Raw genomic sequence first — 18,062 nt, 5'->3', positions numbered from 1 at the left:
TGTGTCAATGTTTCAGATAAGAACACAGTTTGATACATTGCACATGAATGTTTTATGTCATAGCATGGCATGTAAAACAAGGATGCAGGAAAATTACTGTCAGTTTGCATAAAATGCGTAGTGGCAGAGTGTGATGATGGCTGCATTGTCATTACATGGTAACCAGATTGGTAGTAAAGTTTGAAAATATGGCATGACACATGCCGGGGGTCACCAATGTGAAACTCCAATATGTAGTGATAGCAAATGACAGGTGACACAATGCTACAGAGTACACAACACACTTCATTTTATAGAAACCTGATACTTACCAGAATACATGACATAACCTAATCGTGGCACAGAGTGAACTGAACTCCTACCGTCAACCGTCAACCGTCAGAGATATGAGTGTAAGTCATTTTCTCTGGCCAGCGATGCTAATATGCCCACATACAGATGGACTACATAGTGACTGACATCTGGGAGAGAGAGGCAGCAGGTACATGGGATGGAAATGTGGCACTGGTTAGCTCATTCTGGCAGGGGGAATTGTTTGCTGAACAACATGCTGCATTGGGAGGGGGCAAAAGAACAGATGGAGAGGCAGGCTGTGGAGTCAACAATCAAGAATTTTATTCATGATAGGTCATTTTACGATGATATTAGCTCTGTCATACAGGATGTAGTAGTACATACATAGTAATAAATGTCTATACATTATAGAATACATTTTAAGCATGACAGTGTACTAAATTACACCAGGATAGTTTCTAAAAGTTAATGCAATAAGCTATACTATACTATGCTATGCTATACTATACTATACTGTATTATACTATAACATAACATAACATAACATAACATAGTATTGTATATTATACCCTGGTCATAGTGTATTGTGTGTTGTACACACTATGTAATTACACATGGCTTAACCACAGCACACAATAATATTTTTAACTACAGAAAACTTTTAAATACTAGTAGCCTACTCAGGCATCTCAAAGAATTCTTTAACGTCATAAAACGGATGATCTGACAGCCAGCTGTATCGTTTAGTTAAAAAAATATTATATCCATAGACTGAACATGAATTAGTAGTTTATTGGACATTTTGAGTGGGTTTACTTTGTGGGAATTTCCTGTTCTTGCTAATCTGTGGCATTGAATGTCTAAATTATGCCTAGCTCTGGTGTTGTGTTCATATATTTTCCCTCTGGGAACAAATTCTGAAATATTATTTTTAATATACAGTACAGACACATAAATATCTAAATTTATAATTGTCAGTGTTCTTAGTCTGGGAAAAAAGGACGACAGTGCTCCCTATGACCCCTTTTACATTTTATCTGTAAGACTATTTTTTATAATTTCAAAATGTTTTTGATGTGAGGGGATTGCCCCCATATAATCAGACCATATGAAATGTGTGACTGGAACAGCCCAAAGTATGTCACACTAAGGTATACCAAACTCACTACCTTCCTTAGTTTCAAGGTAAGGTATGCCACCTGGGTTATTTTTTTACATAAGTGATTGACATGTTCCTCCCAATAGAGTTTTCAGTCAATGTATATACCTAAGATTTTTACTTACTTATTGCCTTCTTTATTTGATATTCCCATTAAAAGTTGTTGGGTTTTATCAGGACTGCACAGGAGCTTATTGGCTGCAAACTGTTCCAGGGCCTTATCAAGTGTTTCTTTTGTTACGCTATTCAGATATGAAATGTTCTGATGTGTGATAAGTAGTGTTGTATCATGAGCATAAAATATGACAAGGTGGGCTATGTTATTAGGTAAATCATTGACAGCTACAATAAAGAAGAAGGGTCCAAGGATAGACCATTGTGGTACACCTGTGCTGTTTTCCATTACAGAAGAATTTACATTTCAGACTGAGACAAATTGTTTTCTGTTACTTAAGTAATAACTCATCACAGCTAAAGTGCTCGCTCTCACCTCATAAAACTCTAGTTTCCTCAGTAGTACATCAACAGGAATGCAATCAAAAGCTTTGCTTGGGTCACATAATACCAGTGATACCATATTATTGTCTTCGAAAGCTGTTAAGGTTTAATGATTTCCAAGATGGCCCCTGTTGTGTTTCTCCCCTGGCAAAAACCAAACTGATTGTTAGATAGGTTATTGTGTTTTTCAAAGAAGCTGCTTATTTGTGTGTGCATCAGTGCCTCAAATAATTATCTTTGAGAATATTGGAACAATGGAGACTGGTCTCCTTTTGGAATGATGTTTGTCCCCTTTTTAAAAACTGGGACAACTATTGATATCTTAAGTACATCTGGAAAAATCCAAATTCCACACATTTATTAAAAATAAAAGCTAATGATCTGGTGTTGAGTGTATTGTCTTTTTTATGATATTACTCAATATCCAATAACAGTCCGCACTTGTAGTACATGACAATTTGGGTTCAGCTTTTATAATATCAGCAGGTGTGACAGCCCTCCATTGAAACATCAGGGTAACAGGCGGTGGTGTTATTCTTTAACTAAGTTTAAAAAGTACTAATTATATCCTCGGGTTCAAGCAGAGCTGTTTCTGTGCATTTTGGTGTATTCCCTTGTTTTATTATTTTCCATGCTGCCTTACATTCATTGGGATACCTTTCTATATAGTTTTCCACTGCTCACTTTTTTGCCAGAAGTAGTTTAGCTTTGTAGAATTTTTACATTTCAGATATGACCTATGAATGTTCCACCCTGTTCTGCCCCTTGGGTAGAGGCTTGCTTATGCATCTGGTACAGCTTATGGTTTGTTTTCTTTGATTTCTGCTAGCTCTTATTTAAACCAGTTCAGTCTTTTCATTTTCATTTCACTTTGATAATTTTTTTTTTTACTGGTGAGCAAGATTACTATAAATCTCTGTACTTTTTAAAGAAGTTATCAAAGGTAATTTCAGCTTCCCTTTCCCCAAATTGACAGTTATATATAATGTCCCAATCTGCACTTCCTAATCTATCAATAAGCATACTTATGTACTCTTCCTTTTGCCCTCGTACCATTACTACTTTAGGTTCTTCAATTTTAATGGTTGCCTCTTACAGAGTGTAAGGAGTAGTGGCTTATGATCCACTTCCTGCAAGTCTCACTGTAAAATCTTCCCCATGGAAATGCACAACAATATTGTCTATGCAGACATTCTTAAGTGTGGCAAGGTTATTTGTACAATAGAGGGAGTGAATGCACGACGAGGTAAATTGGGTCCTGGGGCAGGAATAGAGGTGAGTGTAGGACAGAGATTATCAGAGACTAATGCCAGGAAGATTATGGGATCCAAGGACATATTACAAGTACAATTCACATATACACTGATGACCCAAAACATTATGGTCACTGCTCACAATGAGATTGAATGTTCTGGTTAGCACTGTGGGCATGGGACACAGTAAAGGAAGTATGTAAGCAGAGCAGAGACATTTGGGGAATCATTATAGCAGCTCACAAGTGTGGAAATCCACTATCACAGGCATCTTTGACAAAGATTTTGTGAGCCTGCCACCTTGGAATGAGAGCCTACAAACAGCAAAGTTGTTCAGCTAGTCACATGCCATTGTCATGAGCTTCTGTGGAAAGTGTTTGAAGCAGGATGAAATCATGACTAGATAATGTCTTGTGGGATGTGAAACCCCTTCACAAAATGTGGTGGTCAGAGGCTTGTTACTCTATAAAGCAGAGTAGGTGATGACCTGTAGCAGATCTGATGACAGTACAATCACAAGCACTTCATTTATTGTACACTGTTGAACATGAGACTCCCCACCTTATGTGTTTCTCTGTTGAGCCAATGACACTGACAGTTACAATTGTTGTGGGTACAGGGTCATTGTGATTAGACTGTGGATCAATGGAAATTTGTTGCCTGGTCAGATAATTTATGTTCCTTGTTATTTCAGGACAATAGTTGTGTCTGGATATGCCATCAACTAGGTGAAAGCTGCTCAAAACATGCACCATGCCATAGACAGGCAATGGGAGCAGTACTACGCCATGGGAAACATTCATCTGGGTCTTGCATTTGATGGGATAGGTGATGCCTGTGACTGGATGGAGCAGGTAATGGTGGGAGGGTCTTGCATCTGGGTCTATTTCAGGGATATGAGCCATGAGGCAGAGAGTTGGGAGTAGGGGTGAAATAGAGATGGATGAGGATATTGCCTGTGCACTGTTTCTTACTCACTTTAAGTACTTCACTATTTCCATTATTTACAGTAACAGACTCACTCATTTCATACAGATCAACAGATCATGACCCAACTTGCAACTGTTGAACATTCCTTACACCAAACTCAACTACCTCAGTTCACAAAAAGTCCATATTTAACTAAACGTGTGGTATGCTGTCAGCAGTACATTACTTCATCATTCAGTTTCTTTGCATATATGCAGTTTGCACAATATGATGTTTACAAGACAATCAATGGCTTTGTGTTTGCACAGTGTTTAGTAACAGGTCTCGAAAGTTAAGAATGTTTTTATGAGGACAACATTTTACAAAACATATTTTGACTAAAGTTGTCACCCTGAAACAGTGAACCAATTGAGTAATATTTTTTTTATAATTTTAATAAAATGTGAAGGAGAACAATTTAACTTTTTTGTTATAAATTCTACGAAAATAACACAGTTTGTTCACAAATAAAAAACAAACAAAACTTCCCCCACGAAAATCAATTAAAAAGCAAATAAAAAGCCATATTATGACATATGGACAACTTGTCCACTAACAATCCCACTTTTGATGTACTTAAAGTTTAATAGCCAAGCTGTATTCCGCAAAAACAGACTTCTGTAGTCCTACTTTTTCATTATATGTTAGCAAGTTCTCTACAATTTTTTGGGGGGGATATCGTACAGAATACACAATTTCTACTGGCTTAAGTAATGTTGCTTCCAAAATAACCATGTAACTGTAATACCGGGTGATCAAAGAGTCAGTATAAATTTGAAAACTTAAGAACCCATGGAATAACGTTGATAGAGAGGTAAAAATTGACACACTTGCTTAGAATGACATGGGGTTTTATTAGGGAAAAAAAGAAAAAAAAGTTCATAAAATGTCTGACGGATGGCACTGGACAGCAAAACGTCAGTGACTGGGAGCTGTAATGAGAGAGAGAATCAGATGCGCCACCAGTTGCAGCATGTTGACATTACCTGAAAAGGCACTTTTAATGAAGCTGTATTATCAGAATGAGGAATGTGCTAGTTCAGCATTACGATCCTATCACCATAGGAAGGGGATTTGAATGGGTAAAGTTCCGTTGACAAATGCAGCTGTGGCAAGAATGATTTTGAAGTTTGAAGGCATGGGTCATTTAGATGATAGACCCCGTAGTGGCCGACGGACCACAAGGCGTAATGCTGCTGAGACAGTTCAGGAAGAAATGGAGACTGTAGCGGGTTCGTCTATGCACGGGGAAGTCAGCGCTCATGCAGTCGCACGTTGCACTGGCATTCTATACACTACTGTTTGGTTGGCACTGAGGCGCACCCTCCAATGCTATCTGTACAAAATCCATCAGCATTATGAACTGTTACCTGGCGATTTAGTGAAACGGAGGGTATTTGCGGTGTGGGTGTTTCAAAAGATGGCGGAAGATGATGATTGGTTGAGTAACGTGTTGTGGACTGCCGAAGCTCATTTCATGCTCCGAGGGTCTGTCAACGCCCACAACTGCGGAATTTGGGCTACCGAAAATCCTAGAAGTGTCGTGGAAACTCCATTGCATGATAAGAAAGTCATGGTATGGGTTGGATTTACCACATCTACCGTTATCGGGCCTTTTTTCTTTGAGGAAATGCGTGATTCTGGCTTTGTAACTGCTACCGTATGGGTGAGAGGTATGCCGATATGTTACAGAATCGCATCATCCCCAGCCTAGCTGATAAACACCTGCTGGAATGTACGATGTTTATGCAGGATGGCATCCCACCCCTTATTGCTAGGTGTGTGAAATATCCCTTGCACACGTTGTTTGGTGATAATCATGTGCTCAGCCACCACTTTCATCATGGTTCATTTCCCAGGTCCCCAGAGCTCAGTCCATGCAATTATTGGCTTTGGGGTTACCTGAAGTCGCAAGTGTATCATGATCGACCAACATCTCTAGGGATGATGAAAGACAACATCGGATGCCAATGCCTCACCATAACTCCGGACATCCTTTACAGTGCTGTTCACAACATTATTCCTTGACTACAGCTATTGTTGAGGAATGATGGTGCACATATTGAGCATATCCTGTAAAGAATATCATCCTTGAATTGTCTTACTTTGTTATGCTAATTATTGCTACTCTGATCAGATGAAGTGCCATCTGTCGGACATATTTTGAACTTTTGTATTTTTTTGTTCTAATAAAACCCCATGTTCTTCTAAGCATGTGTGTCAATTTGTACCTCTCTACCTACATTATTCTGTGATTTATTCAGTCTTCAAATTTATACTGACTTTCTGATCACCCAGTATATAGGAACGCTAATTTTATCAGTATTCCTGATACACATCCATTGATACAAGTTAATCAGTTTAACTTCACCATGGGTGCACAGAATGAAAGTATTGTTAATGTATTGTGAGAAACTAGGATATGATGTAGACAACTCCTCTCTCAGCAGTTCCAAAAAAGAAGGCATAAGAGGAATCTTTCTGTTTTCTATAGCTCAAACTCTGATCTGTTTTGTGTGTTACCACCTCAAAGATGAAATAATTAGGAGCAAGTTTAAGTTATTTAAGTGGAGGAGGAAGGATGACAATGCTTGGAGAATTACTGTGCAATTAATTTATTTTCTACTCAGGGAAATATTAGTGTAGAACAGTGGCAAGTTGTGTTATTTCTACATGGGAGGGCCTGCATAGATAAGTATCTTCCTTGCTACTGTTGAATTCCTTGTTAGTAATGTTTACTTGTAGCAAACTTGGTGACCCCTTCCCATTTACATGGTGGGACGTTTTCAATATCTATTTATTATTGTCACAATAAGTGCTATTAACCATTATTTACCCTTTAGGATTCTTAGAAATATTTTCAGATTTTTTGGTGTACAAAAGCAGTGCTCAGACTCTATCACAATTAAAGGAAGTGTTACAGATATTTTCAAAACTTTCCATACTTTAGAACAAGTGAAAAAATATTGTTTGCTCAAAGGTGCTGAAGTTAATTTACAGTTTCACATAGATTTCTGAACTTTGCCCTTGAGTATGTTACAAGAAGCTGTATTTGCAAATTTTTTATTGGATATGGGAAATAATGCAACATATGTATTTAGAAATTCTTTGCGTAATATGCCACTGAATTTATAAAAATCTGATGCAAATATTTTCTGTGAACTGGAAGCTACGTTCAGTCAAATGAAATGAATTAACCCAAAATCAAACTCTGGATTTTGAAAATGCTTTCTTTCTTTATTCACCTTCCAGTATTTTTCAATTAGTGCTTGATGGTTATCATTGACAGATCTATATCTGAAATTCCATCTAGCTTGTCCGCCACCAGATATTTACCAAGCAACACATTCATTGGCCACTCTCCACGAATTATCTGAATGTCAGAATTTAAGTGCTGAAAAGTTCTGTTGCGTGCATGGCAAGTAGGAGTGTTTGTTGTAAGGCCACATGAAAGTGATGGTGTACTGCAAACAGAATTTGATGTTCACAGATGTAGGTGGGTGTTTTCCCTCAAAGATACCATTGTGGTGAAGTAGATTTTTTTGTGTGATTAAATCTTCCTTGTAAAAGCATGAACTCATTAAGCAGTTCTTTGGTGGCTTGTTATTGATATAATGTATGTATTAAATTTGTATGATTTGTTTGTCTTTTGTAATATATACCTTGACTAGTTGCGCATACCTGGAGACCCTCATTCATGGTAGGACCTACATAACATGGTGAGTCAATGAAAGAATGAATGACTAAACTTGCCATGTAGCTAACACAATTTAATCTTCTGATCTATATAATAATAAAGGAAAGAATATTGTTGTTTAACATTGCATTGACAATGAGGTAATTAGAGACATAGCTTAAGCCTGCATTAGGAAGGATAGGGAAGGTAATTTTCTGAGCCCATACAAAGCATGTACTCTGACCTTTCCCTTATGTAGTTTATATGAGGGCTGCTCAACAAAGTATCTGACTTTTATTTATAGACTCAGTCTTTGTTCATATATAATTGTTTGACACTAGTTACCTTCAAAGTAGTCCCCTTCAGCTTCTATATACCTCTCCCAAGGCTGCTACCACTGGTAGAAGCATTGCTGGAAATAAGGATAAGCCATAATTTTGTAAAAGGGGAGGGGGAGCTGTGATCTGTTACAGAAGTCCTCAAAAAGGATAATTCATACCCGAATCCACAGTTAAATATTTCTTCATTTGGCAATATCATAACTTCATTCTATAGCCAAACGATTAAAATACAGTCATTGGTACTAATAAATTCCTGTATGATGTACAGCATACATTGTTGTTTGTACAGGGTGTTTCACAATTCATGTTACCTCACTTCTAGAGTTTGTAGAGGAGATTTAGTAGGTCAAATTTTACATAGGAACATATGTCTGGAAACATCTTACAATGATGCTACAGAGCATCAAAGTTATTGGCACCATTGCCTGTAAATGTATGTATCTGCAGTCTGATTCTGTGATGATGTTAGAAAGTTTCTAGGTTGATGGAGAAGGATAAATGTATCAATTTGAGGTAAGGGTGCCTGTACCAGAAATGGATGAATTGAAAGTTATAAGAGAAAACCATTCTGAGGCCTCTGACAGTACTGGTACTGTTGTTGTTAAGACTGTAGAACAGGCAACATTGAGAGGCAGTACTATGGACCAAAAACAAGAAAAAATGCCTAGTAAACATGGGCTCTAAACTGCATAGCTATGTAACTATCAGCACTTGTTCATCTTCACTACTGTGAATATCATTGTCTACCCTACAATCTTAGCAACAACAGTACCGGTACATGTACTTTCTACTGTCAGAGGTATCAGAATGGTTTTTGCTTATAACTTTCGACTTGTTCATTTCCAGCACAGGGACCCTTATCTCAAATTGATACATTTATCCTTCTCCATCATGCTAGTAAGTTTGTAACATCATCACAGAATCACCCTGTAGATAATACATTTATAGGCACTGGTACCTATAACTTTCACACTCAGTAGCATTGTTGGATGACATTTCTGGACTTGTATTAGTATGTAAAACATGATCAACTAAGTCCCCTCTACAACCCCTAGAAGTGTGTAACATGAGTTGTGAAACACCCTGTATGATGATTATTTACAAATACAGAAGAGTTGTGATGGGTGGACTCACTGTTCCAACAATATATTGAGTAAGACATTTCACTGTAGAACATTGTTCTTGCAGTAAAACTTGAAGGCATGATACATCACCATTTTGCAAGTGAGCCAGCTTCATGCTTGGATGTAAAACGCAAAATTATAAATGGTTGCCACCTTTTGTGGTAAAACATTGCTGAACTATGCGTATTGTTGAAATATCCTGCAAAACAACAGTAAAATTAAAAAGAGTCTGCTTGAGAAATAAATAACTATTGCCCAAATCAAGGTAAGTACTGCTACAAAAGTAAAAAATAACTTTTACATCAGTGTTTCTACATCTGAAAACCATTACAGTTTAAAGACAATATAACAACATCTACAAAAGAATAAAAACTACTAAACAAAAGACTATGAGTAAATATAATTATTTTGAATATTTTTCAATAGATTAAAGAAATATTTAACATGTAGTTAATTTCACAAATTATTATGTGAATGCCTTATGTATCAGTTATCTTTACATGACAGCAACAGGCAAACTATAAACTGAGTTAACCAGTTTAGCTAAAAATACACTCTAAGATTTTTTTAAAAAAGCAAGAAATAATTATCCAAATGGGATGGAAATTGGTAGATGTGATGTACATGTACAGACAAACAAATGATTACAATTTCAGAAAAATTGGATGATTTTTTTCAAGACAAAGTGCTTCACAAATTGAGCAAGTTAATAACATGTTGGTCCACCTATAGACTTTAAACAAGCAGTTATGTGGCTTGTCATTGATTGATAGAGTTCTTCAATGGCCTCATGAGGATATCATGCAAAATTCTGTTCAATTGGTGCATTATATCATCAAAATCCTGATCTGTTTGGAGGGCCTTGTCCATAATGATCCAGACATTCTCAGTTGGGAAGAGATACGGCGACTTTGCTTGCCAAGGCAGGGTTTCACAAGCACAAAGACAAGCAATAGAAACTCTCATGGTATTATGCAGTTGGGAATTATCTTACTAAAATTAAAGCTGTGGATGACTTGCCATGAAGGGCAACAAAATGGGGCATAGAATATCATTAGATACTGCCATTCTGTAAGGGTGTCACAGACGATAACTAAAGGGGTCCCACTATGAAAATAAATGGCTTCCTGGACCATTACCTGTGGTTGTTGGGCCACATGGCACGTGACAGTCAAGTTGGTATCCTATCACTGTCTGGAGCATCTCCAGACACGTCTTCTCTGGTCATTTGGGCAAAGTTCAAAGCAGATATCATCACTGAGTACAGTTCTACTACATTCAATGAGATTCCAGGCTGAAGACATGTCTGGAGATGCCCCGGACAGCAGTGGAATACCAACCTGACTATCAAACACCAAACGGCCTCACAACCAGAAGTGATGGTCTGTGTTACCATTCTTTATACCAGGACCCCTTTGGTTGTTATCCACAGCACCTTTACAGCGCAGTGGTACTTCGATGATATTCTATGCCCCATTTTGTTGCCCATCATGGCAAGCCATCCTGGGCCTACATTTCAGCAAGATAATGCCTGTCCACACATGGTGAGAGTTTCTACTGCTTGCCTTCATACTTGCCACACCCTATCTTGGCCAGCAATGTGACCAGATCTCTCCTCAATTGAGAGTGTTGGGAGTGTTATGGATCGGGTCCTCCATCATGATCTGACATACCATTTGCAAAGAATTTGGCATAACCCTCAGGAGAAAATCCAACAATTCTATCAATAAATGCCAAGCCAAATAACTGCTTGTTTAAGGGCCAGAGATGGACCAACGAGGTTATTGGCTTGCTCAATTTGTGAAGCTCTTTCTCTTGAATAAATCATCTAATTTTTCTGAAATTTTAATCATTTATTTTTTTATACATGTACACCACATATACCAATTTCCATCCCATTCAAATAATTCCTTCATGATACTTCTTTTCTTTTGTCTTAGAGGGTATTTTAATGTAGTACAACATGTCCTATAAAACCAGAGATCAGTAATTGAAGATCAGATACATCTATCAAGGAAACAACCATATATTTAGTTTACATGAAAGATGGACTTCTTTGATAATTAATTATTTAAAAATATTTTTGCCGCAATTGAAACTTGTCACTAATTTTCTTAAATAACATTAAATGTTTTTTTTAATGCTTGTATGCATGTATAAATACTACAGAACTTGATTTGATAGCTGTAGTAAAAGTCTTAGTGTCCCTCTACTTTTCTGCAAAAGGAAACAGATAGTGTACTCACTCAGTCAGCCTTTCATTGCCCATTGTATTCCACGAGTAAGTCTTCATTCATTTTTTTGTGGAAAATGACCTCTCAGCTTTGCGTGTTGATACTGGTAGGGGTGCAAGTACACCCAAAGGATATCATATGTTGTGATAGAAGTTCTTGTCACAAACATCAAAAACCAATATAAGATTAACAGGGAGGAGAGACTTTTCTTGATAACACCATTTCTCACACCGTAATGTGTACTCTGCTTCAGGTTCTGTTTGCAATACCCTATTCCCAAAGTAAACTTTCAGTTTGGATGCCTTATCAAAATTCTTCTGACGGCATTTAAGGGGTAACATTATTTTTATTAAAGATAAGAAATCATTATTTTGATGAATTTTTCTTCTCCAGTTTTTTAAAAGGCCACCTATTGCTGGTAAAAGTACTGCTCTTCTGTAATACATAACAGGAGAAGTCATGTGGATGATTGTCTTTTTCATTTTGTTTCTTTCCTGTCTAGGTATGTCAATAACATATTCAAATACTTGTTCTTGTTTACTTATTGGAATTGCAGAAACAATACTTAAAATCAATGAGTGATAGATAATCGCAAATAAATTTAAGAAATCAAGGTAATTATAGTGTAACTTCTCATAGTTTTGTATTATTCGTTTCATGGCCAAATAATACCATATAAATGTAGTTTTTCCATGCATGTTCCCATATTTTGATCTTATTCGAAGTACATTCATGCATACTGCATATTTTATTTTTGTACTTTACACACTAATCTTCCATATTAATCACCTTTTTCTGTCTTTAGTGCATAATATTAAGCATTGAGCATAATAGTGCATTTTCTAAGGTTTGTTCCACAAAATATGGAATTGCTATGAAGAAACGCTAAACCATTTTATTCGACAATGAACTCAGACTTTTCATCAAGCACAGATATAATTCTGTTTCTTAGCACTGCTGTACTTAGGCAAGTCACTATGAAGCAGTTCACTTCAGTCTGTCTTCACACTCCAAGGACATTTTACACACTTCTTATTTTGATCTGGATTTGAGTGAGTAAGTGATCAGAAATGGATGAGCACAATTTTTTTGGGACACTGTCACTATCACTGAGAGGGCTGTTGGAATAAAGAGATCTGATATTGTTCTGTTCAGCAGAGAATTTAGAACAATTTCTGGTGGTGAAATATGCAAAGAATCTGGAATGATTCAGCCGTATACTTTCCCATATTTCCTAATTTAAGTATGCATTTATCACTTCTTGCAATGTAGAAACACCTTTTTCTGCATTGAAGAATATATGAAATGTATTCAAATTGCAAATATGGAAACCATGAGCTATATAATGGAATGACGACAATGAAAATTTATGCCAGGCCAGGACTCAAATCCGGGTTTCCTGCCAATTACGAGTGGTCGCCTTATCATTAGGCTATCTGAGCATGGCCCATGGCTAGACCCAAACTTCCAAATGTCACCAACCATCACACACCTATACATGTCCAAAGAAATATTGCATATTATTACAGAACAATACAGTCACTGCAGCATCATATTTATCATCTGACACCAGGGAAGCAACTTTCATGTAAAAGTCTTCTGTGTACGAGAATATACGTAACAAAACAAATTGAAATCATACCTCCTTGACAACTCCTTCTATACCATAGAGAATTCTTGAATATGAGTAAATAAATCTGGAGATATAATATATGCATTTTGTGCCATTTAAGTGAATGGGATAGATAACAGAAATATTTAGGTATAAAGCTATAATCGAAAAAAAAAAAATGTTTCTTGTGCGCATTTCTTGTGCATTTGACACTTTCCACGTTATAATGGTTTTTTCATGCTATTGATCAATGGAACACGTAACTAACTAACAGATGTACGAGTGGAGGCTGTAGGCACATGGTTGGTGACATATGGAATTTTGGACCTAGTTGTGAGTCATGCTCATATGGTCTAATGGTAATGTGACTGCTCATGATAAGTTGGAAATCCGGGTTTGAGTCCCAGTCTAGCATAACTTTTCATTGTTGTCATTCCATTAGACACCTGACGACTGTCCATATTCACAAATGAGGATACATTTCATGTATGTCATAGCAGGAATGTCCTAAGGAACACTGCATCCAACTTCTGAACAACACAGGCATTGCAATATCGTATTAAACTGTGCCGTGGTAGACAAATAAGGAGAATTTGAATTATTATTTATTTATCATGTGGATTTCAGTGTTGGGAGTCTCCAAAGAGATATTCAGCTCACCTTTGATGCAGCTATTTTCATTTAAGGAGACAGGCTGCATCTTTAAGGGAACTGGATTCTATATAAGAAGAGTGGAATTTGGAAGAAATTGGCTGTGGCCCACTGTAAGAGACCAATATGTGCATTTGCCTAGATTGAAAATGGGAAAGAAACCATAGGAAACCATTTTTAGGGCTGTTACGGGATAGATTCAAAACGCCTTGCCCCTCAAATCAATAGATTTGCTTTGAACGATCTGAGCATCTCACCCTTCCTCAACCTGCAGAGCTGTCTGGTTTTTTTTGGGAGAAGTTAGAAAAACTGGTAGCTGTCTATTGTTTTAAAATAAAATAAAATGCACCACAACACAAGATGGAATTCTGATATTCCATTTTTTTTCTTTTAATTCTGTATGTTTGGTCATTTGATTGTTCTGGAATTCAGGAATTTTTTAAGATTTAATCTAGCATGGAATTCCAGGCTCAATTGTAATAGTATTATGAGGGCAAAATTAGGTTTTGGACAAAAGCGGAGAGGGGTACAACATACAGTTGGTTTGGATGAATTCTAGCAGCCTGCTGATAAAATCTTTTAGAAATAAACTACAGAGTGTGCTGTCATCACATACCCCTTTCGCACTCCACAAACTCCTGTCATTCGGTATTGGAACTAGTTTTAGTAATTGAGTACCACCCAAATGACCACAATGGGTGATATTTTGCCAGTTGGGAACTAATGATAGAATTTTAATGATTTTCTTTTTTTTTTTTTTTTTTAATTTTTTTTTTAAAGAAATGCAACCTTTGCCATTTGGATGATAATTTTGTCGATTGGCATGATTTTTGGGCAATACTGGTAAATCCATTTTGATGCATTGATTTTAATTTAATGTAATTTCTAGTGATGGTTACTGTTTGTTGCCTTGTGAATTACTGATGTATTGCAACCCCACAGTTCCACCAGTCTTCAAATACAGACTCCAGTGCTAACATTAAACTGCTATAGATAGGTAATTAGGCTATTATAGTAGTGCATACATATTTTTAAATTAGCAGAACACTGATGGACGAATTAAAATTTGTTTTCCTCTTCTTTCTGGTTAAAAAATTATTGATAATTACAAACTATCACAGCAGCAGACAGCACAAAGACAATATTCAGTAGCACTTCTAACATTAGATTCAACCGCAAGTAAGAATTGAACTGTTCCATGGGCATGTTGACTGTCGACAATGAGTACCCTGTTTTTGTTGTGTGATTGAAAATCAAAAATATTTCAATTTCATGACAGTGCAACTAGGTCAAGCGTAATTTAATTTGGGTGATAGGCGGGTCTCAGATGTACGATCCCAAAACCTTCCCCTCCCTAGCCACACCATGGGAGGAGTGTAAGTCTCAGGCTGGCAGTGACATTATTTGCCCCGGTTCCTAGTTTGTACGAGAGCTGATGGGGAGTCTTTCATGCCCACAAAGCCTCAGTTCTTCATAGAGCATTTAGAGGACATACTATTATATACAGTCATATCGCCAACTATTTTACATTTCATATCGACACCTCTACCACAAATGAAGACACAAATATTATCATCATGAGACAGTTAACAAGACCTGTGGGTTCTAACACACAATGGTTTATCAATTAAAAAATTTGTCGATGTTTCACCAACACCACGAACTTGAGACAAGGTTACCATGAACGTCCGATAACTGAGAACATCACGAGGAGGTATCTGCTCCAAAGACGTTGCAGTAGACTTAGTAGTAGTATCAATATGAATAATTGGAACTGTCAACCAACACTGACCGACAGGATTGTCAGTAACGACCTCTTCGAAAAACAGTCTGTCCTTTCAACACATAAATCAAAACGGACAAACTGATATTCATGTTATACTCAGTCTCCACATCCAAAATAGACTTGTAAATCGTAGGCTTCCATCGGAAAACACGATGTACCCTGCACCGAGGCATGTTGCTAACTATGTGCCAGCTACTGGAAACACGCTATTTATAGATGCCATGTCATCCAAGGTCACGGACTTAGAAAAATATCGACTGCGGTGGTGCGCTTATTCCGCAGCCGCGCTGAGGAGTTCTAGTCAGTGCGGAAGCTGCGTGTGGCTGGCAGGTGGCCAAACAAGCGGGCAGCCTAACCACAAGGGGCCCACACTGATGAGATATATCAAGATATGAGTAACTGGGATGTTTGGGATGGGTCATTCATACTGACCCAACAGGTTTCTTTTTGCTGAGTATAACATGAACGTCAGTGTTGAAAGGACAGACTGTTTTTCTAGGACGTCGTTTTGATTTTACTTTTTCTGTTACTGACAGTCCTGTCGGTCAGTGTTGGTTGACTGTTCCGATTATTCATATTGATACTACTACTAAGACTACTGCAATGTCTTTGGAGCAGATACCTCCTCCTGATGTTCTCGGTTATCGGACGTTCATGGTAACCATGTCTCAAGTTCGTGGTGTTGGTGAAACATCGACTAATTTTTTTATTGATAAACCATTGTGTGTTAGAACCCGTAGGTCTTGTAAACTGTCTCATGTTGATAATATTTGTGTCTTTATTAGTGGTAGAGGTGTCGATACGAAATGTAAAATAGCGACTACTCTAGCAGAATACAGTCAAGTGACCTTAACACAGAATCCAAAGAAATTGTAGTCCCTAGTGAAAGACAGGAACTGAAACTGGGGTTGCAAAGCAAAAGCTTAAATACTTAACTTCATTTTCAAATGTTCCTTTACAAGGGAAAACCCAGGAGAACTGCCCCAATTTAATCCTTGTACCACTGAAAAGATGAATGAAATAGATATTCATGTCAGTAAGAAATAGATATTCATGTCGGTAAGAAACCGAACAAAGCTCCAGCCCCTGATGGAATCCCTGTCAGATTCTATACTGAATTTGCAGCTGAGTCAGCCTCTCTTCTAACTATAATCTATCGTAGATCCCTCAAACAAAACATGGTGTCCAGTTCTTGGAAAAAGACACAGGTCACACCCGTCTACAAGAAGAATAGTAAAAGTGATCCACAAATCTACTGTCCAATATCCTTGACATCCATTTGTTGTAGAATTGTGGAACATATTATGAGCTCACACATAATGAGATATCTTCAACAGAATGACCTCTTCATTGCTAACCAGCATGGATTCTGAATCCACTGATCATATGACACCCAAATCACCACTTTCCTCACTTGTCATATTGAAAGCTTTGATCAAGGCAGTCAGGTAGATGCAGTGTTTATTGATGTATGAAAAGCGTTTGACTCAGTACCGGACCTACACCATATGAAGTATGATCATATGGAGTATCAAGTGAGATTTGTGACTGGATTGAGTACGTTTGGTAGAGAGGAAACACCATGTTATGACCTTGCAGACAATATTGGTAGTGAAATCATGCTTTTTGCAGATGATGCAATTATCTATAATGAAGTACTATCTGAAAGAAGCTGCATAAATATTCAGTCAGATCTTGATAAGATTTCAATGTGGTGCAGAGATTGGAACCTTGCTCTAAATGTTTAGAAATGTAAAATTTTGCACTTCACAAAACGAAAAAAAATGTAATATCCTATGACTATAATATCACTGAGTCATTGTTGAATTTGGCCAACTCAAACATATGAAATGGAATGATCACATAGGTTCAGTTGTGGGTAAAGAAGGTGGTAGACTTTGGTTTATTGCTAGAAGACTAGGGAGGTGCAACCAGTCTAATAAGGAGATAGATTACAAATTACTCATGTGACTCATTGTAGAATATTGCTCAAGTGTGTAGGACCCATACCAAATAGGGATAATAGGAGATATTGAACATATACAGAGAAGGGCAGCATGAATGGTCATAGGTTTGTTTGATCCATGGAAGAGTGTCAGAGAGATACTGAAGCACTGAACAGGAAGACTCTTGAAGACAGGCATAAACTATCCTGAGAAAGTCTATTAACAAAGTTTCAAGAACTGGCTTTAGATGCTAATTCTAGGGATATTACTACAATCCCCTACACATCTGTCACATAGGGATTGTGAAGATAAGATTAGAAAATTACTGCATGCACAGAGGCATTCAAATGACCATAACTGGTACAATGGGACGTACCCTCTTCCATGCACTTCATGGTGGTTTGCAGAGTACAGATGTAGATCTAGAGGTACTACACCAACTACTTGCATACATGAAACACATGGTGAGAATATAATAACTAGGGTAGAAACTTCAAAATGTTAGGTGCCTGTATTGAT

At 37.3% G+C, this 18,062-nt stretch overlaps 1 protein-coding gene across 1 annotated transcript in view; it reads left to right on the top strand.

The window, feature by feature from the left end:
• Positions 1-18,062, top strand: part of LOC126455534 (uncharacterized) — a 205,752-nt gene that overhangs the window by 79,077 nt on the left and 108,613 nt on the right. The gene's annotated exons all lie outside the window — the stretch shown is intronic.

Source organism: Schistocerca serialis, chromosome 2 (assembly GCF_023864345.2).
Source record: "Schistocerca serialis cubense isolate TAMUIC-IGC-003099 chromosome 2, iqSchSeri2.2, whole genome shotgun sequence".
NCBI lineage: Eukaryota > Metazoa > Arthropoda > Insecta > Orthoptera > Acrididae > Schistocerca > Schistocerca serialis.
Note: the sequence above shows the minus strand (reverse complement) of the source record. Positions and strands in the feature narration are given on the sequence as shown.